The 24644-nt window shown below is 41.1% G+C and overlaps 1 protein-coding gene and 1 pseudogene across 1 annotated transcript in view; both read left to right on the top strand.

Moving 5' to 3' along the window:
• Window positions 1–24644, top strand: part of kcnh3 (potassium voltage-gated channel, subfamily H (eag-related), member 3) — a 771606-nt gene that overhangs the window by 432419 nt on the left and 314543 nt on the right. The gene's annotated exons all lie outside the window — the stretch shown is intronic.
• Window positions 1–24644, top strand: part of LOC122552062 (large ribosomal subunit protein uL14 pseudogene) — a 148278-nt pseudogene that overhangs the window by 122275 nt on the left and 1359 nt on the right.

The following is a 24644-nucleotide window of genomic DNA, read 5'->3' on the forward strand; positions in this document are numbered from 1 at the left end:
CACTTTGGCTACAGTGATAGTGACCCCGACTGTGACTAGATCAATTGGCCGTGGTTCCAAAGATCCATTATGAGGCGTGTCAGAAACAGAACAGGTCCTTAGTAATGTGAACAGTCAAAATTTGCAGCACTCCCAACTGATGGGTTAGCGTAGTCCTCAATACAGTCAAATGTGGAGGTCTCTGACAAGGAGGGCCTTGGAATGCCTCAACATGGAACTTTAAAGTCAGGGTGATGTTAGACTGGTGAATGCAGCAAAAGCTATGTCATTGTAAATTAAGAAGGGCATTAGAAGTGTTGCACAATTACTAATGCTTTGTACTCTCACCACAAGTCACTCAATAAAAACACCATTGTACATATGAGCATGTTGGTGAATACTTACAGTTAAAGTGATTGTGCAGCCTGTCAAATCTTACATTGTCTTTGTCAATTGTGACCTGCAAATGCCACTCCTATAACCTTGCGTTTGATTACATCTACTTCACAGAGATGACTAGCTTCAATCTGCAATGACCAATGAAGTAGTCAAGGGACCTGCGACCGGGATAATTGGACACTGTATGCATTTCCTATGCAGGATACTATGATTACAGATGATTTCACTCTGTACCTGTTCTGTGAAGGTGCCTGATTAATGTGATTGGCTCTTGGAGGACATCACACCATTTACAAGTTGAGCCATAGAACATAGAATGTAACACCGTAGTACAGGCCCTCCGGCCCTCAATGTTGCGCCAACCTGTGGAACCAATATGAAGACGATTTATTCTACACTATTCAACTTTCATCCATATATTTATCCAATGATCATTTTAATGCCCTTAAAGTTGGCCAGTCTGTGACTGTTGACAGGCAGTGCATTCCATGTCCCCACCACTCTCTGAATAAAGAAACTACCTCTGACATCTGTCCTATATCTATCACTCCTCAATTTATGTCCTCTCATGCGAGCCATCACCATCCAAGGTAAAAGGCTTTTACTGTTCACCCTATCTAACCCTCTGATTATCTTATGTGTCTCAATTAAGTCATCTCTCAGCCTTCTTCTCTCTAATGAAAACAGCCTCAAGTCCCTCAACCTTTCCTCAACATTTACAAGGATGTTGCCAGGGTTGGAGGATTCGAGCTATAAGGAGAGGCTGAATTGGCTAGGGCTGTTTTCCCTGGAGTGTTGGAGGTTGAGGGATGACCTTCTCGAGGTTTATAAAATCAAGAGGGGCATGGATAGGATAAGTAGACAAAGTATTTTCCCTGGGGTGGGAGAGTCCAGAACTAGAGGGCATAGGTTTACGGTAAGAGGGGAAAGAAATAAAAGACATCTAAGGGGCAGCTTTTTCACTCAGAGGGTGGTGTGTATATGGAATGAGTTGCCAGAGGAAGTGGTGGAGGCTGGTACAATTGCAACATTTAAAAGGCATCTGGATGGGTATATGAATAGGAAGGGTTTGGAGGGATATGGGCCAGGTGCTGGCAGGTGGGACTAGATTGGGTTGGGATATCAGGTCGGCATGGACAGGTTGGACCGAAGGGTATGTTTCCGTGCTGTACATCTCTATGACTCTATGACTCTATAAGACCTTTCCTCCATACCAGGCAAAATCCTAGTAAATCTCATCTGCACCCTTTCCAATGCTTCCACATCCTTCCTATAATGGGGTGACCAGAACTGTACGCAATATTCCAAGTGCGGCCGCACCAGAGTTTTGTACAGCTACAGCATGACCACGTGACTCCAAAACTCAATCCTTCTACCATATGCTTTCTTAACAACCCTATCAAACTGGGAGGCAACTTTCAGGGATCTATATATGTGGACACCAAGGTCTCTCTGCTGTTCTACATGACCAAGAATCTTACCATTCGCCCAGTACTCTTTATGCCTATAACTCCTTCCAAAGTGAATCACCTCACACTTTTCTGCATTAAACTCCATTTGCCACTTCTCAGCCCAATTCTGCAGCTTGTCTATGTTCCTCTGTAACGTGCAACATCCTTTAGCACTATCCACAACTCTACCTGCCTTAGTGTCATCTACAAATTTACTAATCCATACTTCTACACCCTCATCTAAGTCATTTATAAAAACGACAAACAGCAGTGGCCCCAAAACAGATCCTTGCGGTACACCACTAGTAACTGAACTCCAGGATGAACTTTGCTCATTAACCACTACCCTCTTGTCTTCTTTCAGCAAGCCAATCTCTGATCCAAACCACTAAATCACCCTCAATCCCATGTCTCCATTTTTAGTGCAATAGCCTACCGCGGAGAACCTTATCAAATGCCTTACTGAAATCCATATACACCACATCAACTGCTTTACCATCTCCACCTGCTTGGTCACCATCTCAAAGAACTCAATAAGGTTTGTGAGGCATAACCTACCCTTCACAAAACTGTGTTGACTATCCCTAATCAAATGATTCCTCTCTAGATGATTATAAATCCTAAATCTTATAAGCTTTTCCAACACTTTACCTACAACTGAAGTAAGGCTCACTGGTCTATAATTACCAGAGTTGTCTCTAACCCCGTCCCCCGCCTCCCCTTCTTGACAAGGGAGCAACATTTGCTATCCTCCAGTCTTCTGGCACTATTCTTGTAGACAATAATGACATAAATCTCAAAGCCAAACGCTCTGCAATCTCCTCCCTGGCTTCCCAAAGAATCCTAGCATAAATCCCATCTTCTAGGGGTCTATTTTCACATTCTCCAGAATTGCTAACAGCACTTCCTTGTGAACCTCAATCCCATCTAGTCTCATAGCCTGTATCTCAGTATTCTCCTCAACAACATTGATTTTTTCCAATGTGAATACTAAGGAAAAATATTCAATTAGCGCTTCCCTTATCTCCTCATGCACAACTTCCCATTACTATCCTTGATTAGTCCTAATCTTCCTCCAGTCATTCTTTTATTCCTGATATACCAATAGAAAGCTTTAGGATTTTCTTTGATCCTATCTGCCAATGACTTCTCATGTCCCCTCCTGGCTCTTCTTAGCTCTTTCTTTCGGTCTTCCCTAGCTAACTTGTAACTCTCAAGCACCCTAACTAAGCCTTCATGTCTCATCCTAATATAAGCCTTCTTCTTCCTCTCGACAAAAGATTCAACTTCTTTAGTAAACCACGGCTCCCACATTCGACTACGTCCTCCCTGCCTGACGGGTACATACTTAGCAAGGCACACAGTAGCTGCTCCTTGAAAAAGCTCCACATTTCAATTGTGCCCATCCCCTGCAATTTCCTACCCCATCCTATGAATGTCTAATCGTATCATAATTGCCTTTCCCCAGCAATAACTCTTGCCCTGTATTATATACCTATCCCTTTCCATCGCTAAAGTAAACGTATCCGAATTGTGGTCACTATCACCAAAGTGCTCACCTACCTTAACGCTCAGATGGGGAGAAGACACTTAATCTGGATACTTCACTTGTGCCCGCAGTTATTTTCATTTCCATTGCAAGCCACATTAGAATGGACGGCAGTGCAGGTCACACTTGGTACAGTGAGTCTCAGGCTCAGCCTGGTCATCAAGTCTCCCCCGCACCCCTCAAAACTCCATATTCTTTCACCCTGGTACTCTTTGTTGGACCCATTACTACTGAACTTCTAAATGCTCCCACATATCAGTCTGATTTGCAATGTCACCTTTCAATCGAATCATGAATCCAACCACTGCACTGTCTCTGCACCCCCTTCCCACTGAGGCCAGGGTGACTGTGACCATCGATGATCTCCCCTTCTGCAGTGACCCATGTCCTCCAATGCAATGTTGTCTCCTGCCAATTAGGGAGTTCCCCTCCTTCACAGCGATTGTCCTCTCTGCATTCTAACAGGTTGCCCCTGATAATGGGCTTTTGACTTCCACTAAGCTGATTGCCAGGACTGGCTATCGCCCAATCCCTTGAATGACTTGGGCGGTCAGCCCTGACATGTGTGTGACTAGACTCCTGACTGATCTCTGACACAGCTGCTTGACTGACCTCTCCCTAATCCTCAAAATGGTTTTACTGGTCCTGCAGGATTGACTGTGATCTACTCCCCAAACTGGATTGATAACTACCTACTGACCCTGACAGCTCCATGAAGCTGATACACTATGTCCAAGCTTGTGGACAGATATTGACTTACTATACTGGGCCCTGACTGAAAACTGTCTTGTTTAATTTGACTGAGGACCAATCCCCCAAGACCTCGAGACGTGGCCATTTGGTTGGTGAACATGCAGATGGCATAAGGTTCAGTCTTGAGATTGACATAATGGAGTGGTTCCAGCAGTTTCAGGTGGCCAGCATCTGCAATCATTCTTTCCCCGTGTAATTGGATGTAGCAATAATTAGAGAAAATCAGAAACCTATTCCGGTGTCTGGGCAATATTCCTTCCTCCGCCATCTCTGCACTTAGTCATTTATGCTCTTGTGCAATAACTTTGTACAAATTTCAGCCCATTGGTCTCAAAGTGGTGGCTGTTGTTTCCTTTGCATTCTTCACACTTGCCTGTTGTGAACAGTATCTCTCGACCCTTCACTTAGATTCTTAAGCTAAAAACAGTGCCATCATTGTGGGGATATTGCAAACATTAAAAAAAAAAGATTTTGTATTTGTGTACTGCGTTTCATGTCCTTAGCATGTGCCACAATGACGTACAATCAACCAGCTGCTCATTGCCCAAAATCCAACCCTTCCACTGCCCACCAGCTAAATAAAAATCACATGTTCATGATGAAATGTGGGTCATAGATCCTAATCCTAAAAGTGAAAGTGAAAGCTTCAGATTCTTGAATTCTTAGCTAAGTATACAAATAAATGTATTTCCAAATGTAACAATAGAAAATCATTTTCTCTTCTGTTTGTTCACTTTACACCAACCTTTGGAAGAAACTGACCGACATCTGCTCCAAACATAATGTTATTTAAACTAGACACACCAGGATTTGTTGTACCCTGAAACATGATTGAAATACTCCATTAAGAAAAGAAATCAGTTCCTAATACTGAATGTTGTAATCACTAAGACTTCAAAAATGACTAATGACCTAGGCAAGAGTGAGGACTGCAGATGCAGGAGACTAGAGTTGAGAGTGTGGTGCTGGAAAAGTCAGGCAGCATCCAAGGAGCAGGAAGACCGATGTTTCAGGCAAAAGCCCTCCATCAGGATTCCTGTTGAAGGGCATTTGCCCGAAACGTGATTTTCCTGCTCCTCGGATGCTGCCTGACCTGCTATGCTTTTCGAGCACCACACTCAATGATTAATGACCACCTACCAAGATAAACAAATTAAATTGTTGTATAAGGTGACAGTTCTGATAGGGTTATTGTTTGTGTTACAATGGCTCTGCCAATACCACTGATGTCACAGACAATCTGTGAATGGAGACAAGGAACAGACGTGTCTGTCCCAGCTCACTAAGGTTCTCATAATATTCCAGACTAAATACGGTTGCACTAATTGCTATCATGCTAAAAAGCCTTTTTGAAATTTGTTTATAGGACATGGGCATTGGCAGTCCAGGCCAACATTTATTGCCTAACATAATTGCCCTGCAGACATTAGTGGTGGACTGTCTGCTTGAACTGCTCTCGTCCTGTGGGTATAGGAACATCACAGCACTGTTAGGAAGGGAGTTCCGAGATTTTGACCCAGCAACAGTGAAGGAACATTCACCTTGTTCCAAGTTAGGATCATGTGTGGATTGCAGGGGCATTTGCAGGTGGTTGTATTATGTGCATCCAAAGCCTTTGTCTTTGCAAGTGCAGGAGGTTTGAAAGGTGCTGTCAGAAGAACCTTAGTGTGTTGCTGCTGTATATCTTATAGATGATGCAGGCTGTTGTACTGTGCATCAATGAAGGGAGCAAGTGTTGCAGGTGGTGTATTGGTTGTCACTCAAGTGGGCTGCTTTGTCCTGGATGATGTCAAGCTTCTTGAGCGTTGTTAGAGCTGCACTCAAGCAGGCTAATGGGGAGTATTCCATCACACTCCTGACTTGTGTATTGGAGATGGTGGACAGACTTTGGAGAGACTAGAGGTGAGTTACTTGCAACAGAATTCCTGGCCTTTGACCTTCTGGTGTAACCACAGTATTTGTGTTGCTAATCCAGTTCAGTTTCCAGTGAATGGTAAACCTCAGGATTTTGATAGTTGGGAGTACAGCAATTGCAATTCCAGTGAACTTCAAGCACGATAGTCAGATCCTTTCTTGTTAGAAAAGGTCATTCCCTGACATTTGTGCAGCACAAATATGACCTCGCTACTTATCAGTTCAAGCTTGGATATTGCCCACATTCTGCTGCATGTGACATAGTCAGTTTCAGTATCTGAAGAGATGCAAATGGTACTATACATGGTGCAATCATCAACATATCTCCCCACTTCTGAATGTATGATGGAAGGAGGATCATTGATGAAGTGGCTGAAACTGGTTTGTCTCTGGACACTTGTCTAAGGAAGTCCTGCATTGATATCCTGAGGCTTGGAAATTGGCCTCCAGCAATGACAACCATCTTCCTTTGTGTCAGGCGTGACTCCAACTAGCAAAGAGTCTTCCCTTGATTCCCATTGACAACAGTTTTGCTCAGGCTTCTTGATGCCACACTTAGTCAAATAATGCCTTGTTGTCAATTGCAGTTACTTTCATCTCCCCTCTGGAGTTCACCTCTTTTGTACAGATTTGGACTGAGGTTGTAATAAGGTCAGGTTTAGAGTCTCCATGGCAGAACCAAAAGGAAATTAGCGAGCAGCTTACTTCATTGTTAATTGCCAATTGAGTGCCCTGTCAATGATCCTTCCATCACTTGGCTGATGATGGAGAATAGATTGATTTGTGCTCATACAAAGAACTGCAGATGCTGGAGATCTGAATGAAACAAAAACAGAAATTGCTAGGAAAATTCATCAGGACTGGCACAGGTCTGTGGAGAGAAAACAGTGTTAATGTCTTGAGTCCTGTGACCTTTCTACAGAACTGATTCGCTGTAATTGGCTAGGCTGTATTTATCCTTCTTTTTGCACACAGGACATACCTAGGCAAATTTCCACATTGCAGGGAAGATGCCATTGTTGTAGTTGCACTTGGAACATCTTGGCTCAGGGCCAGGCCACTTCTAGACTCGGGGTCTTCAATACCATTTCCAGAATGTTGTCAGGGCATATTGACTTTTGCAGTATCCACTGTCTTGTTTCCTATGAACAATGCCTGTAGATACTCCACAGTGGTCTGTTGTTTACCATTAATCAGTATTAGGCCTAAAGGAAAGCAAATTTAAAGGCGGATGAGCAAACTGCTCCAAAAACCCAAACCAAGTATCACTAGTAGAGGTGCCAAGAGAGTTCACCTGGGAAAATACCACACAAGCAACACCTATCTCTTTGAACAATCAGTCAGCAATTTTTAGCTACATATTCAATGCTTTTTAGTCTTCAACCGGGAGCCAGTTAGCTCAGTTGGCTTGATGGCTGGTTTGCAATGCAGACTGATGCCAACAGCATGGGTCCAGTTCTCACACTGGCTTAGGTTATCATGAAGGACTCCTCTTCACAACCTCTCCCCTCACCTGAGTCGTGGTGACCCTCACAATAAACCACCACCAGTCACAAGAGCAGTCTTAGGGTCTGATAAGACTATGATGACTTTACCTTTAATCTTCAAAAATATCTGTTTGTCGCGGTTCTGTCAGCCATGAAAATAATAAATCTGTGAGCACTATAAATAAAGACAAGGAAAAGCTGAAGATGCTGGATAGGCACAGCATCTGAAAGGGAAATAAAAATATGGCTAAAAATTATTGTTGGTAAAATTAGCACATACAAATACTTATCGCCATACTTGAAAATTATTTATCCTTTAAACAGTGGCTGTGTATTGGACATTAATTAAAACCTCTTTTGAAATATATCAATTGCATCTGCAAAACATTATCACTAGAAATGTTTAGATTTTATTATTTCAGGTGATTTGTTTTTAGAACAATTCCATGCAAGGTTCCTACTTAGAGTATCAACTCAACTTTCTCTTTCAAATGCTGACTCATGAGTGTGTATCAAAATGATTTCAATTTTTATTTCAGAAAAATGATTCTGATTCTTGCCCGTTGTAATTGTAGTATACCAGTTTCTATCTATTGGTTTACTGCTTCATGGATTTTCCGTGCTCTACATGCTGACATCAACTTTTAAATTGTTCCAAGTTGCTTTATGAAGACAAGCCCACCATATTAATAAATAACCTAAAGGGTTGCTGTGCACCATTCAGCTCCAACGAATTTTTTTTAGTGTCTTGATTTTGGTTTACATAGCCCAATCTGATGACATTCTATCTGAGCCTCATTGAGGACTCCCATGCTTGAAATCTCAAGTTGTTTAGTTTAAAAAAGATATTTATTGATTTAAACCAAAAGAGAAAATGCTGGAAAATCTCAGCAGGTCTGGCAGCATCTGTAAGGAGAGAAAAGAGCTGACGTTTGACCCTTTGAACTTTGACAAAGGGTCAGTTAGACTCGAAATGTCAGCTCTTTTCTCTCCTTACAGATGCTGCCAGACCTGCTGAGATTTTCCAGCATTTTCTCTTTTGGTTTCAGATTCCAGCATCCGCAGTAATTTGCTTTTATTGATTTAAATCCGGGTAATGAATTGAAGCAAATGATTGATTTGGAAATAACAGAACTGTGAAATTGTGACCAAAACATAATTGGCTTGAATATATGGGTGACACGGTGGTTCAGTGGTTAGTACTGCTGCCTCACAGCACCAGGGACCAGGGTTTGATTCCAACCTCGGGAGATTGTTTGCATTGAGTTTGCACATTCTCTCCATCTCTGCACGAGTTTCTTCTGAGTGCTCCGGTTTACTTCCCCAATCCAAAAACATGCAGGTTAGGGTGAATTGGCCACGCAAAATTGCCCATAGTGTTCAAGGATGTGTAGGTTACGTTCATTAGTTAGGGGAATGGTTCTGGGTGGGTTACTCTTTGGAGTGTCAATGTGGACTTGTTGGTCCAAAGGGCCTGTTTCAATACCATAGGGATTCTTTGGTATGAATGGGAAAGTACTGGATAATGTAACTCACAAGTAATTTGTTTCACACTAACTCAGCAGATAATTTTGAAAACTAATAGTTAGATCAGTAGTGAGGAGGTGAAAAGACAGTTCAAAGAATAAACAGCATCTGAACATTTGTACGTGACAAAAAGTAAAGACAAGCAGCAGATGTGGCTGGAGCATAAACAAGTAAAGGAGTAGAGAAGATTGCAAGAGGATGGTGTCCAATTGTAAAGTACAAAGTCTGTCAGGAATGTTAAATAAATATTTGTTTTCATAAGTGATGATGAAAGTGAACATTTGGGTAAATTAGAAGAAAATGCATATTATACCTTGGGATGCAATTCTTTTGTTCAATGAGGTTGGGAAGAAATCAGGTGACTAGCTCAATTAGTCAACAGTCTGTTGGTGTTATTGAGAATCCATAATGTTATGATCTTGGTCAAGACTGGTACTTCTGCAAAAGTAGAATTCCAAAAGCTCGGTCATTTACTGAAAGAATTAAGTTACAAGATTGCACAGTTTCAGACAAGAGAGTTTTTAATATAGAAGAGTCGTACAAAGCGAGCACTAAACACACTCTTGACTGTACTCTAAAACACAGAATTAACTTAAAAGTTAACTTAACTTAGTGGTCATTTATGAACCGTAAATTACACATTAAACAGCAGGGGTAACTCTCACAGATGGTGCACATTAGCTCAGCATATTGGCTTTTGATCTCAGTCACAAAGGCCTTCAAACTTCTGACTTCTTCACAGGAAATCACAGCTCCTCCTATTCTAGGATTTAGCCTGATTCCCAGACAACTACAATGCACATTGAACTCATAGAAACATAGAAAACATTAAAGAAAAGCAACGGATGTAGGCCATTCGACTCTTTGAGTCTGCTCTACCATTCAGTATGATCATGGCTGATTACCCAGTTCAGTACCTTGTTCTTGCTTTAACTCTATTCCCTTTGATCCCATTAGCCCTAAAAACAGTATCCGATAACTCGTTGAAAGCATTCAATGTTTTGGCCTCAACTGTTGTCAGTGGTAGAGAATTCCGCAGACTCATCACTCTGTGAGTGAAGAAATTTCTCCTCAGCTGAGCCTTAAATGGCCTATTCCATATCATTAGACTGTAACCTCTGGTTCTTGGCTGTCCGCTCATCAGGAACATCCTTCCAACTTGAGTTCCACAGCCATGGTCTTCTCCAAAAGGGCACATGTTTATAAAGCCTCCTTGACTTTGCTGTGATCTGGATGATGCAGATTCACTGATGTCAACAAAAGCAGCTATACTAACTGTATATTTGCCTATTTTCAGCTTCTGGATCTCGCCTCTGTCTTCAACCTACCTGTACTGCACCACTGCATTCATTATCCTGTCCTGAGCTCTGATGGCTCTGTACCTTTTTAATATGGTTTTAAACAGTTTCAGTCTCCCCCGAAGTCTCGATTTCCAATATCCATTTCAATCTTAGCTTCTTTAGCAATCAGAAGGGTCACTGTTTCTGTATGCAATTTTTCCTTTTCTGTTCTCCTTTTCAATGATCAAATTGTATCAAAAAAAACCTTGAAACGATAGATTCCATTCCAATAACTTGAAATAAAATTGATAAAATTGCATGTTAATCAGGTTTTTTTTAGCAAGTCACTTTTGACAATTTTTCATAGATGCAGGGCACCTCACAATGGAGGGGAGGGAGCATCATGGTGTGGTTACTGGACTAGTAAAGCCATCATCTTACCAGACTATAAGGCTGCTCTGTCATCATAGAGAAATGTTTTGTGGTGGTTTAACCTCACATTCACCAGACCTCCAACGAATGGCAGACTTGAGAAGGCGAGTCCTTCATGGTAGCCTCAATCAGTGCATGAATTGAACCCACGCTGTTGACATCACTTTGCATCACAAACCAACTGTTCAGCCAACTGAGCTAACTCCAAACCTATAGTAATGTGGTATACTATGAACTGCTCTCTGAAATGGCCGAGCAACTGTGAATAGGCAACAAGTATTAGCCCAGCCAGCAATGCCAATGTATCATGAATGAATCGATTTAAATAAAACACGCATAAGAGGAGATGTAGCAGCAATGACTGTGATTCATTGGCAATCTGTAAATCAGCAGTTAAGGTGTTGTTTAGGTTATAGAGAGTTAGAAGTGGTGTACTGCAGGAAGTGGAAGTGATTATCCTTTGCTGTAATAATTACAGATTATTTAAAGTTTAAGCATAGGATGCATATCTAGTTTGAGAAATTCATTAATGATATATAAAAAGAAAAGATGATGTTGGGAGTCATATTCCAGAGTCAATCAAATTGGGTAAAGGTAACAAATGCAACTTAATATTGATGATTAAGACACATTATTTTTTGACAGAAAAATAAAACATGGAAACACACTGAGGTGGGAAGATGAGAGATCTGGGTGTTCAAGTATTTTCTGGAAATGTAAGTGCATGAGGATAAAGTTGCAGTAGGGTTTTATGAATCGTGAGAGAGGATTTAAGAGGAAAGGAGCAATGATAAATGTATACAGCATTCTACAATAACATTGATGAGTAATGAGCTGTTTTGGGTCCACTCTCTGCTCCCCAAAGATGGAAACAGCAAGGAAACCATAGAGAGATCATATACAGGAGAATCAGTCAGATGGTGAAAAGACTGAAGAAGAAATACTTGAAAAACCGGAATTATATCCAAAGGCACGGCAAAGATTAAAAGAAAACTTAATAGATGTTTTTAAAATGAGCCCGGACATGTTTGACTGAAGAATTGGAGAGACTATTTTCCCAAGGTAGGGAATTATTAAGAAGAGGTCATCAATTTTTAAATCTGAATTGGGAGCAGGAAGGTTAGAAATTGTTTTACTGACAAGCCCACTGGCATAAGAAATGCTTTTAGTCAAGAAATAGTTGAAACTATAGCTGAAACTGTTTAATACTTTAATATAAAAATTGAGAAATTGTTTGATGCAGAGCACAATGTAAGCTTATGAGATGAGTGCTCGGGGCTCTATTCTATCCTGTGAGCACTGTGATTTCACAACCAGTATAAGGCATAGTTGTCTAATTCAATCTTCTTCACTCCTACAGGGTGGATTTATAAAATCCAGTAGTCCAAAAGCTGAGGTTGTTTGTAACCAGACATTTTTGGTATTTAGTTAAATTCTTCAGTTTCATAAATATGTTCAGAGAACACAGAAACATGAGCACCCATGAGACCTGAGTCTTTAAAATCTGCCTCCCCCAGTGTTCTCTATTCTCTGTCACACCACACATCCAGCTGCAACATTCCCAGTGCTTTCGGATCCCATGTTCATAAGCCAAGAAAGTCAGAAATCCAGAGTGGTCTCAAAGCTAAAGCTGCTGGATTTTCGATATGTATGTTCATTTTGCAGTCTCCTTGTTTGCCACCACATTCTATACTAGTGCTCTTTTGTTTCTCCATTTTCTAGTTATATTCCTATTCTTCTATCAATATCTTCCAAATTCATCCCTGTGATTTCTCTGGGAAAAATAGAGTAAAAGAGAAAGGGAGCTAGAAGTATAAAAACTGATAGTAAGAGCTTCTATAGACATTTAAAAGAGGGGGGGTTAACAAACTGCACATTGGTTTTATTGAGAGTATGAAGAATTAATAATGGAAAATGAGGAGATGGCAGATGGATTGAACAGGTATTTTGCATTTGTCTTGACTCTAGTGGACACAAGTAATATCGCAGGGATAGCTCTAAAAAAGAAAATGAAACTGAGAGGGTAGCTCAAGAAAATTATAATCACCAGAGAGGTGGTCTTGAGAAAACTGTTGGACTTTCGTTAGATCTCCAGAACACAGTGGATATGGTGTCACTACAAAGATTATTGTGGAAAATAAAAGTTATGAAAATAAACATATGAGCATGGATTGAAGATTAGCTTCCTAAGAGGAAACAGAGGGTAGGTATAAATGGGCCATTTTCAGGTTGGCAAGAGATAAAGAGTGGTCTGCTGCAAAGAGCAGTGCTGAGGCCTGAACTTTTTTTACAATTTATGGAAATGAATTTTAATAAATGAAGGTGTGGTTACAAAATTTGCTAATGACACGAGATAGATAGGAAAATAAGTTGCAAACGGACTTAATGAGGCTACAAAGAGATATATTGATAGGATAAGTGAGTAAGCAAGGATCTGGCAAATGGAGTATAATTTGGAAATATGTGAAAATTTTCATTTTGGCAAGAGAAATAAAAGTGCATTATCTTAAAATTGAGACTCCAAAGCTCTGAAATACAGAGAGATCTAAGTATCCTAATGTGTTAATCATAGAGGTTTCATCTGTGGACAACAAGTAATTAGAAAACCTATTAAAATGGTGTTGTTTATTGTGGGAGGAATTGAATACAAAAGTAGTTAGCTTATGCTTCAGTTTCACCAGGGCATTTGTCAGACCACATCTGGAGTATTGATCTCCTTATTTCAGGAAGGTTGCAAATGCATTGGCAGCAATCCAGGGAAGGTCCACTAGACGAAAGTCTAAAATGGGTGGAATACATTATGAGGAACAGTTGGATAGGCTAGGCTTTTATTTGCTGAGGTGTAACAAGACAACTTGTTTGAAACAAATAAGGCTCTGAGGGGTCTAGACAGCTAGCTATGGAAAGGGAGAATCTTGGTCTAAGACTCATCATTTTAAAAAATAAGGGGTTACCCATTTACGACAGAAATAAGTGACTCTAGATCCATAGAAATGCAGTTTGACTCTTAATTACCTTCTGAAAATGTCTAGCAAGCAAATCATTTCCAGGGAGGTTGGGAATGGAAAATAAATTCTGACATTGACAATAATACTCACATCCCATGAAATAACTTTTTTAAAATCCATCAAAAACCAAAGATAATGTGGATAAGTGGGAGCATGTCATTAAGAAACATTGCAGGCCTTCTCAGCAAAACTAATCAATGGAAGTAAGGGTTCCTAAAAGCCCAAAAGCTTTTATTTATGAAATGAAAAAATACCCTCTCATTTTGAGGAATCTGAATAAACAGGCATTATGGGCACTTGTTTATCATTTTCGAGTTTGCACTGTGCCTGGAGCCTTAGATGATGATGAAAATATATTGTGGATTCATTCTGCCCTCATTTAAATAAAAGTAAGAGGATATGAGCAGAGAATGTCACTTACGAAATCCAAGAAATTTGACACTTTATGTTGTGTGCCAATTTTCACAAAATTGGACATAATATTTTAATATTTGTATCTGCTTCCTTTATTTCTTACTCCCAAAAGGTAAATATCTCATGTTTCTTCATGTTAAATTTCATCCAGTTTTTATGTATTCCATCTTTTCATTTGTCTGTCTCCTTCTAAAGTCAAGTAATTAATCACATTCCTTGTTTTTGTGATATATGCAAACTTTGATGATGCCTCCTATTCCAATCTAGATTGCTTATGTGTAAAACAAGGAGAATATTTCTAACAATAATCCCCAGGGAATTGAGTGTTTACATTCCAGCAACTGAAAAACATCCATGAGTTATAGTCTCTGCTTTTTATACTTCAGCCAACTTCCTATCCATGCTGCTGCATACAATTTAATCATGTGTTTTAATGTTATCAAGGAGTCTTGTTCATAGCAGCATATCAAACAACTTCTAAATCCATGTGCACAAATTCACTGGATTTCTTTTGTCAATACATTCCATTGCTTTCTCAAATTTAACATGTGAATTGTCACTATAGATTAGTATTGACATACTCAGTTAGCCCATGTTTTTCTCTGCATTTTTCTCTGAACCTATTATCCCATTATAAGGAAACAACGTAAGTGCAGAAAGGTGTAAGGGAGGAAGTGCAAATTGTTGAAGACATATTATTGATGGCGCATTACCGAGAGGGAGATGGAGCTCTGAGGTAAGCTTCCTTGGAAAGTGTCAAAACATTGCATTAAAAATGATTAAATTAAAATCTTTATTTACTTGATAGAGAAATGATTTTCTGTATCTCAAATTTACCATCTAAATAATAACATTTTCAGCAAACTAATCAGAGCATCACTTTCCAAGCCACTATGGTAATTATTTACACAAATTTATCACTTATTTCTCTGAACATTTAAAAACCCCCCCATCAATTGTCCTACCCTATTCTCCTTCAATCTCTCTATTTCATGATATACTTGCCTCTGCTTTTTCAGTGCAACTTGTAACTTAACTCCCATTTCAGTTTATATTAGTACTCTTCTTCCATTCAGTAAAGCTCCCATTATTCTTCCCTCCTCAAGTTGACAGCCTCCACCTCCATCATTCTGTCTTGCTCTTAGAGCTCCCACAGTTCAAATAGCCAGCCCTTCTTCCAAGCTTCTTTGCTCTAATACTCTTCCCTGGCCTCCATACCAGCAGATCTGAGAATTATTGACAGTGCTCGAGGACAGACTGAGGGAGCCATGCTCACTCAATACGTGGTGCCCACACATGCATAATGTTTTCAGTAACTAAAGACTGAGCATTTCTTCTTGGAAGTTATACATGGGTTGATGTATGTCCTGCGGGATTGCTGACCCTCCAGGGTTATTCTGGAGGCTCCATGAATTAAACTCCTGGATATTATTGCAACAACCTGGAAGAAGAATCAGAAGCTGAGAGTCCAGAGTGTACTCTTGCTCGTGTGGTGCAATGCTGTAAAGGTAACCACAGACCTTTAATTCTCACACTATGTATTTGGCAAATTTCATCAGCTATTTCATAGCAAATATAGCGAAGTTTCATCAAATAGCAGCAGACCCCCTTTTCCTTCTGCAAGTCAATTGTTGACATTAGAACAGTTCATCCTTTTATAGCATTTTCCCCAAATTCTGCTGATCCCCACGCTCTTCAGTATTCTGTTTTATTCCATGAGGTAAATTTAAAATGCTATGTGATCTATGCTCCATCCTATAGGATTCTTTGAAGGGTAAATTAAAGAGTGTTTGTTAATATTTACATTTAACAAATGCCCATTGCAATTGCCCATTATATACATCCATTACATATGTCTCTGTTTAACCATCATACAATACACAATCTTTAATTGCTTTAAAAATAAGTGTCTCAAAATCCTTTCCCCAAGATGTCTGTTTCCTTTCATTTTGGTATAAAGTTTGCACTATCATAACCTAATTTTTACTTAAACACATTTATCAGGAATTCTTCTGACCAGATTTATTTAACACCCCATTGCTAACTATTGGTTTCTAACCAATGTTGTCGTACCTTCCTAAAGCACCAAATAAATAGTATTTCATTGACTTTGTAATTTTATTTACCTTGCACATCTGAATAAAAAGAACTTGAAAAAAATCAGTGGTACTCTTCACACAAACCAGGGATTTGCTCTCGATAACAGCTACCTGCTGCCCTTGCTTTCAGACCCTTGTCCCACTCTCTGCATGACCTCCATTTCCCAAAGCTCCCCTCCCACTTTGCTTACCAGAAGATAAGCCCTCCATGATTGCAGGACTCCAATGGGAAGAGGGTTTATTCTGGCAATAGGCACCGCCTCCTCTGTAGCATTGCTGACCCAAAAGCTTACGGCCTCAATGTGACTTCTGCTCTTGGTAGGCCCACTGGTAGTCTCCTCCCTGGCTGGTTGGCATTGTTTCTGTAGGCCTTCCAGAAAATAGGCAGCACACTTCTCAAGGACTCTCACATTTACAAATAAACATACATATTAGTGGAAGGTGTAGTCCCCTCCAGCCCTAAATAAGATCACGGCTGATCGGATGATTCCACATTCCCACCTACCCACAATAGCTTGTCAGCCCCTTACTTAACAAGAACCAATCTTCCTCTGCCTTAAAAATATTCAAAGATTTTGCTTCCAGAGTCTTTTGAGGATGAGTAATCCAAAGACTTATGACCCTTTGTGCAATCCTTATTTGGAAGCAGTGACCCCTAGTTCTATGTTCTAAAGTAAACATGCTCTCCACATCAGGACTCGTCACAATTGTAGGGAGTGGCATCACATATCTGAGGCTTTAATGGAAAAATATTTTGGAGGCTGTCTGCAAGAAAGGAAAAGATTGTGGTTGTGTCATTGGCAACTGCCTTGTCGTTCTTCACTATTGAGTATTGGGAAGGGATGCATGGGCTGGAATGTTCATCTTTAGGTGAACCCATTAATAGAAAGATGCTACCAATCGGAGGGATTTGATTGTCCTTGTGAATGAATTGCATAAGGCATTACGTCAGCATAGCAAGTAATTAGCAGGGCAAATGGAATATTGCCCATTTTTGCAAGAGGAATGTGATATAAAAGTGGGACAACCTTGCTATAACTATACAGGATGTTAATGAGACTGTACGTGAGGATGATAATATCAACAGTGTGTGATTTCCTGGAGGTTTAACCTGAATGTATCATATTTCCATTCCCTTGTTTTTTTGCCAAGTGTTTACAATTAATTAAATGCTGGCAATGTTCTGGGAAATTCTTGCTATCACATGGAAGGGAAGTCTCTCAGTGGTGAAAACAGTCATCAGCTGAAAATACAGTTGGCACGGGCAAGCTGGAAAAGAGCCTTTTGGTCAAACAGGGAGTCTCAGCAACACAGCCAAACTTGTCCGGCTCAACTCCACTGTCACTAATATTTTGAGAGCACAAAGATGTTCTGTCAAACTTAAATTTCACTTGTAAGTAAATCACATTACATTGATTTCATGTTATACACGTGTGCATTATCATCGTTTGTTCAGGTTAGCTTTGTCAGAGGGCTAAGTGTACTGCCACAGCTCATTGTTGGCATGTTTTACAGGGCAGTTGGGAATTATGTTATTGTGGATGAAACACAATTTCTTTATGTTTATTCTTTATTGAATGTTTGTGTTAGTGTCCAGTCTTGTACTCCCCAATCTGTGTGACATGCTTAGCTGGCCCTCTGTTCTGGACATTGTGAAGGACATCGGTTGATATCACTCTCAGTGGGGTTAATTGAAACATTGTAGGTGAATTCAAAGCCCATTTCCGGAGAGCACCCTGAGATGGACCCATATTTGGACAGACTGACACTGCCATTTAGGTCCTCTCATTATCTTACCTTGATTGACGATCCCCATGAGACTCCCAAATACGCCCAGGTTGCCAGGCCCTACTCATTTCACTCCTCATGTTCTAGCCTGTGTTCTAGCTTGGATCCTTCTTCCACCTGTCCACTCCAAATGCCATCCTTACCATTGACTCAGTCTCACTGGTCAGAAGCCTCTCTGCAAGTGTGGAGTTAAACAAGGAAAACTGCTGACTTCCTGTGCAAGTGCACAAAGCTGACTGCTGCACAGCCATTTTGAACAATCATTGAGTGCCATGACATTCCCATGCTCTGCTGACTTTTTCCTGAAGGTTGCATTCAATTTTTTTTAATCCCACCAGTCTTCAATGTAAAATCATTTACAAGGATGTATCTACCACAGGCCAGCATGAGATCACATAAATATATGACTCAATTCATGTCTACATTTCAAACTGCAATCGGGAAATCAAGATCTGGCATTCCATCGAATTCAGTGACCCTGAAAATCCATTCCTGCTCTTGAAATCAGTCCATTGTGGAATATTAATTTCCTTATTGAAGGGGAGACTTAGTTGTAGTAGAAGTAATTCACAGAAGGTTCACTGAGCTGATTATTGGGATGAGTGGTTTGTCTTTTTAGGAAGGGTTTGACAGGTTGGGCCTATACTCATTGCAAAAAGGAGTGATTTAGAAGAAGGAGAGATGATCATATTGAAACAGTTTGAACAGGTCTGACAGGGTAAATGTTGAGAATATATTTCCTTTCATGGGAATCTAGAATGAGGACATAGTTGTTTTGTAATTCTCGTTTAGAGGGATATGGGGAGGTTGGGTGATTGAATATGTTCAAGGCTGAGTTAGATAGATTTTTGGTGAAGAAAGAAGTAAAGAGTTATTGGAGGTAAGTCCAAAATCAGATCAGATTTGATTTTACTGAATGACAGAGGGACAAAATACTGGATTAGTGGCGCTAGAAGAGCACAGCAGTTCAGGCAGCATCCAAGGAGCTTCGAAATCCTGAACTGCTGTGCTCTTCCAGCACTACTAATCCAGAATCTGGTTTCCAGCATCTGCAGTCATTGTTTTTACCCCAGAGGGACAAAATAGTCTTCCACTTCAACTTCTTATGTTCCTATGTCTGTGATGCAACTGCAAGATCTTATGTAATGTCAAAGGAATCTTTCCCTTGGACTTTTCCACGCCAGCACAAAAAGATGTTCCAAACATTCAGATGCTGGAGCTTCAAACGGTGAAGCTTTCTTAAAACATAGAAACTAGGAGCAGGAGAAGGCCATGTGACCCTCCGAGCTGCTCAGCCATTCAATATGATCATGACTGTTCATTCAATTCAGTACACTGTTCCCACTTTTTCTCCATGACCATTAATCCCAAGAATATTATCTAACGTCTTCTCGAAATATTCAATGTTTTAACCTCAACTGCTTCCTGTGGCAGAGAATTCCACAGGCTCCACACTTCCTGGGTGAAAAAACTTCTCCTCATCTCAGCCTGAAATGGCTTACCTCATGTTCTTAACTGTGATCCCTGGTCATTGGGAACAGCCTTCCTACATTTACCTTGTCTAGGGCTTAGATTTTATAGTTTCTCTAAGACGTCTCTCATTCATTCTAAATTCCATTCTTCTAAATTCCTAACCAATCCAATCATTCTTCATACTAATCCTGCCATCCCAGGAATCAGACTGGTTCACTTTATTTTCACTCCCTCTATAGCTAGGATATGGAACATTACAGCGCAGTACAGGCGCTTTGTCCCTCCAAGTTGCACCGACCTGTGGAATTAATCTGAAGCCCATCTAACCTACACTATTTCATTTTCATCCATATATTTATTCAATGACCATTTAAATGCCCTTAAATTTTGTGAGTCTACTACTGTTGCAGTCAGGGCTTTCCATGTCTCTACTACTCTGAGTAAAGAAACTACCTCTGTCATCTGTCCTTTATCTATCACCCCTCAATTTAAAGTTACGTCCCCTCGCGCTAGCCATCACCATCCAAGGAAAAGTGCTCTCACTGTCCACCCTATCTAACCCTCTAATTATCTCTGATATCTGAGATTGTATGTCTCAATTAAGTCACTTCTCAACCTTCTTTCTAGCAAAAGCATTTTTCCTCTGATAAGGAGATCAAAACTTCACACAAAATTCCATGAGTGCACTCACCAAGGCATTGTGCAATTTTAGCTATTCCTGAATTCAAGGCCAACATATCTTCTGCTTTGTTCACCACCCGCTACAAAGTTTGCAAAATGTTCAACCCTAAATCAGACTTGTTCCCCTGTACACAGTGGAGAAAGTGAGGTCTGCAGATGCTGGAGATCAAAGTTGAAACTTTATTGCTGGAACAGCACAGCAGGTCAGGCAGCATCCAGGGAACAGGAGATTCGACATTTCGGGCACAGGCCCTGTACACAGTGACTGATCCTTCATGGGGAACACGGCTTGCAGACATCAGAGCTGTGGAACTGTCTGTTCCATGACTGTCACCAGTCGTAGATTGCTCATTGATTGTTTAGTAACAAAAAGGGACACAAATAGATGATCCCACCATTTCGTTTCAATTATCAAATATGTATCCAATAACCACATAAAATTGTAACATCCTCTTAGAGCAACCAGACACAAAATCTATTCTGAAATCACGGTTTTTGGTGACTGTCTTTATCTTTACATTGAAGAACTCGATGAAAGACGGGCCAAGGCAAGTTTTGCATTTTACTTAACATTGGCTCTGCTCTAATGTGCTTGGTGACCTTGGCTGAACTGTGGTATCCATAATTTCTCACATCATGAGACATTTATTTGTTGTGAAACAGCTTGATGTGTTGGGAATGTTTGACCTATCATCTGCTACATCAAGTCACTGAAATATCGATTCAGAAGGATTCCCTTCAATTAGTCTGCACAAACCAGTATGCTAATCAGTTTAGAGAATCAGGACGAATGTTTGATGTGTGTATGCAAGTTAACTGATGCAATGTTTTAATGTTTTAACATCTGTAGAATTGAAATTAGTTCATTCGATCTGTAGCACATAGCTGCAGGCAGGATGGACTGCAGTGTGACAGTGCTTCAAAGCCGATTGGTGCAGAGAATGATTGGTGGATCAAAGAATACAAAATACAGCTCCTTAGCACTACTCATGCCAGTGCAATAGACATTTCAGAAAGTTTTGACCCTTCTCCCGTGATCCCTGAAATGCCCCACAAATCTGAACACATTACCTCAGATGTGTCAGCAGCTTATGTGGCAAACACACTGCATGAGCTTCAATTGAATTGAATTGAGTTGAATTTACTGTCACATGTACCGAGGCACAGTGAAAAGCTATGTCTTGTGAGCAATGCAGGCAGATCACAGAGTTAAGCAGCACAAATAAATAAATAATAGGTAAACAGCAGCAAAAACAAAAACACAGGTACAGGTGAATGTTAAGAGTTTGTGAGCCCATTCAGTATTCTAACAACAGTAGGGTAGAAACTGTTTTGAAACCGGCTGGTGCGTGTGTTCAGGCTTCTGTACCTACTCCCCGATGATTGAGGTTGTAGAAAAACATTGCCAGGGTGGGATGGATCTTTGAGAGTGCTGGCTGCCTTTCCTTGACAGCGGGCCTGGTAGATGGATTCTATAGATGAGAGGTTGGCCTTTGTGATTGTCCGGCCTGAGTTCACCACTCTCTGTAACCGTCTCCGATCTTGAATGGTACAGTTGCCATAGCAGGTAGTGATACATCCAGACAGAATGCTCTTGATGGCACACCTATAAAGGTTGGGAAGGATATTCACCATCATGCCAAATTTCCTCAGCTGCCTGGGGAAGAAGAGACGTTGTTAGGCCTTTGTAACCAGTGTGTCCACATGAAGAGTCCACATGAAAGCTTGTTGTGGATGACCACTCCCAGGAGCTTGACATTCTCCACTCGTTCCATCTCTGTGTTGTTAATGTGTAGGGGGGGCATGAGTAAAGTCCCACCGAAAGTCAATAATGAGTTCCTTGGTTTTGCCGCATTGAGAGCTAGGTTGTTCTCAGTGCACCATTTTTCCAGGTCTTCCACCTCCCGTCTGTAGTCTGTTTTGTCATCATCTGAGATTTGACCGACTATGGTGGGGTCATCAGCAAACTTGTAAATGGCATTAGTCTGATATTTGGCGACGCGGTCATGGGCATACAGTGAGTACAGTAGGGGGACGAGTATGCACACCAGGGGGGCTCCAGTGTTGAGTGTTAGTGAGGATGAAATATTGTCTCCAATCTTCACTGATAGTGGCCTGTGGGTCAGGAAACTGAGGATACAGTTGCAGAGAGTGTGGCTTAGTCTGAGACCACTAAATTTAGTAATCAATCTCAAGGGGATAATAGTGTTGATGGCTGAACTGTAGTCAATGAGTAGGATTCTTACATAGCTGTTCTTGGTGTCAAGATGTTCTAGGGAGGAGTGAAAAGCAAATGATACGGCATCTGACGTGGATCTGTTGGTCCGATACGCAAATTGGAGTGGGTCAAGAGTAGTAGGGAGGTTGGAATTGATTAATGCCATGACCAGCCTTTCAAAGCACTTCATGACCACTGAAGGTAGGGCCACTGGGCGGTAGTCATTGAGACATGCTGCATGAACCATCTTAGGCACAGGGGTGATGTTGGCCCTCTTGAAACAGGCAGGGACAGTGGCCTGCTGCAGGGAGAGGTTGAAGATGTCCGAGAAGACCTCTGCCAGTTAATCTGTGCATGCTGTGAGTGCACTCTGTCTGGTCCCATTGCTTTCCTTGGATTCAGATGAAGGAAAACTGATCTGACCTCTGAAGCGGTGACAGTTGAGTAGGTTCATCAGGACTTGTCGGACTCCCCAAAAGGCCTTTGGGGAGTAACCCTCAGTCAGGGAAGGCCATCGTGGGGCTTGGAGTCAGCATGCTGGGATGTAAAAGGGACAATAATTGTGACCAATGCATCTTCCAAGCTGCTCTGTGTGGCTCCGTGCGCAGGGATCGGTGTTGGCGTACCAATCCCAGAATTAATTTCTGTTTCTGGAAGTCACGGCGGTGTAGGGACCTTGGAAGCCTGTACAGCCAGAAAGAAAATAAGAGGGAACACTGATTGTGACAGGGAGCACTTTGGCATGTAAGGTTGGGAGAGAGCAATATATTAGAGTATGCAGGTTCCTGTTGGAGCTGAGTCATCGATGGTCACCATCACTCTGGCAGCCTGATGATTGGCACGGCTACGGCTGAGGACTAGAGCTCTTGGGAAATGTTGGGAGATACAGACTTAATTGGAAAATTTGTTTGGGAACATGTGGAAGCTCAGAATAGCTAGGGTTAACAGAGAATGAAGTAAGAAAGGAACATGTATGTTAAGGGGTTACCTCAGTTGAGACCTGGACTCATTCTGTACTGTACGATGCGTTGCTTTCCATCCTCATCTGAATCGCCAACTTGCATTGGAAATGAGAAATGGCAACAAGCACACTTTAGAGTTGCAGAGAAACATTTCTGGAGGGGGCTCTATTTGTGGGCCCGTGAAACCCAGTGAGGGGCAATCGCATTCATCGGGCACTTGTGCGGTGGTGATCAAAGTCATCTATAATCATAGCACCTGCATGTGAAATAAAAATCCTGGCCACAGTCAATCTTGACCATGTCAGTGATCATTACAGATTGATCATAGATGTCTCTGTAAAACAGAAGTAATCACAGGTGACCATAAAAGTGTTACATGTGTGTAGCAATTCACAAAGAAACCCAAGCTCTATCAAGCTGCACAAGGGCACAGAGCTGATTTCCTCTCACATTGAACTACAAGTATTCACCAGCCTGCTCTTCTCTTGTGTAATGTTGGGGATGGGGGTGCATGGTTTCAGTAATTCTCCCACATTTACAATCTCTGATTGTACAATACTTGCAGCATGGCTCCATACATCAGAATAAGGTCCACAATATCAGAGATCCATGTAGAGGTTCTCTTTGGTCTCCCTTTCAAGAGTCCTTCACATTCCACTGTATCAAGGACTATGCTAAACTGTTGATTGAGGTGTGATGTGGATATTGACTTATGATATTGCCCAAACAAGTTAATTGGAACCATCACCGATGGGTCTAGCCACAGCATGGGGTCATTGTCACAGTAACCGCAGCGCAACAAAGGTGCAGAGAAATTGGGGAGGAACTGATGTAATTTGTGCTAGATCACATACTTTGTCTCATTTCCCTGTGATGGTTCAGTGCTGCAGTCCTGGCAACAGACTTCACAAATGTCGCTGTCTGCCCCACCAACAGGGTGTTACTTGGGTAAATAAATTAAGCTGACTTCATCAGTAGAAAAGGATTTCATTCCATCAATTTACAGGTCACCTGTGATCTTCCTTACCACATCTTAGAAGTCTGTGCTAGGTACATTGGAAGTTGCCATGCTGCCTTTATCTTTCATAACAACTAGATCCTGGATGATGTTCCCCAATTCATTTCAGGTTCCAGATGAGATACCCCAACTATTAGGTGTGGAGGAACAAACTGGCTCCTCTTCATTATTCACTCACCCCTTAAGTTGGTTACGAGAAGGTTAATATATAA

This window comes from Chiloscyllium plagiosum, unplaced genomic scaffold, assembly GCF_037043375.1.
Source record: "Chiloscyllium plagiosum isolate Xiang-an unplaced genomic scaffold, Cpla_swu_hap1 HiC_scaffold_7, whole genome shotgun sequence".
NCBI classification, from domain to species: domain Eukaryota; kingdom Metazoa; phylum Chordata; class Chondrichthyes; order Orectolobiformes; family Hemiscylliidae; genus Chiloscyllium; species Chiloscyllium plagiosum.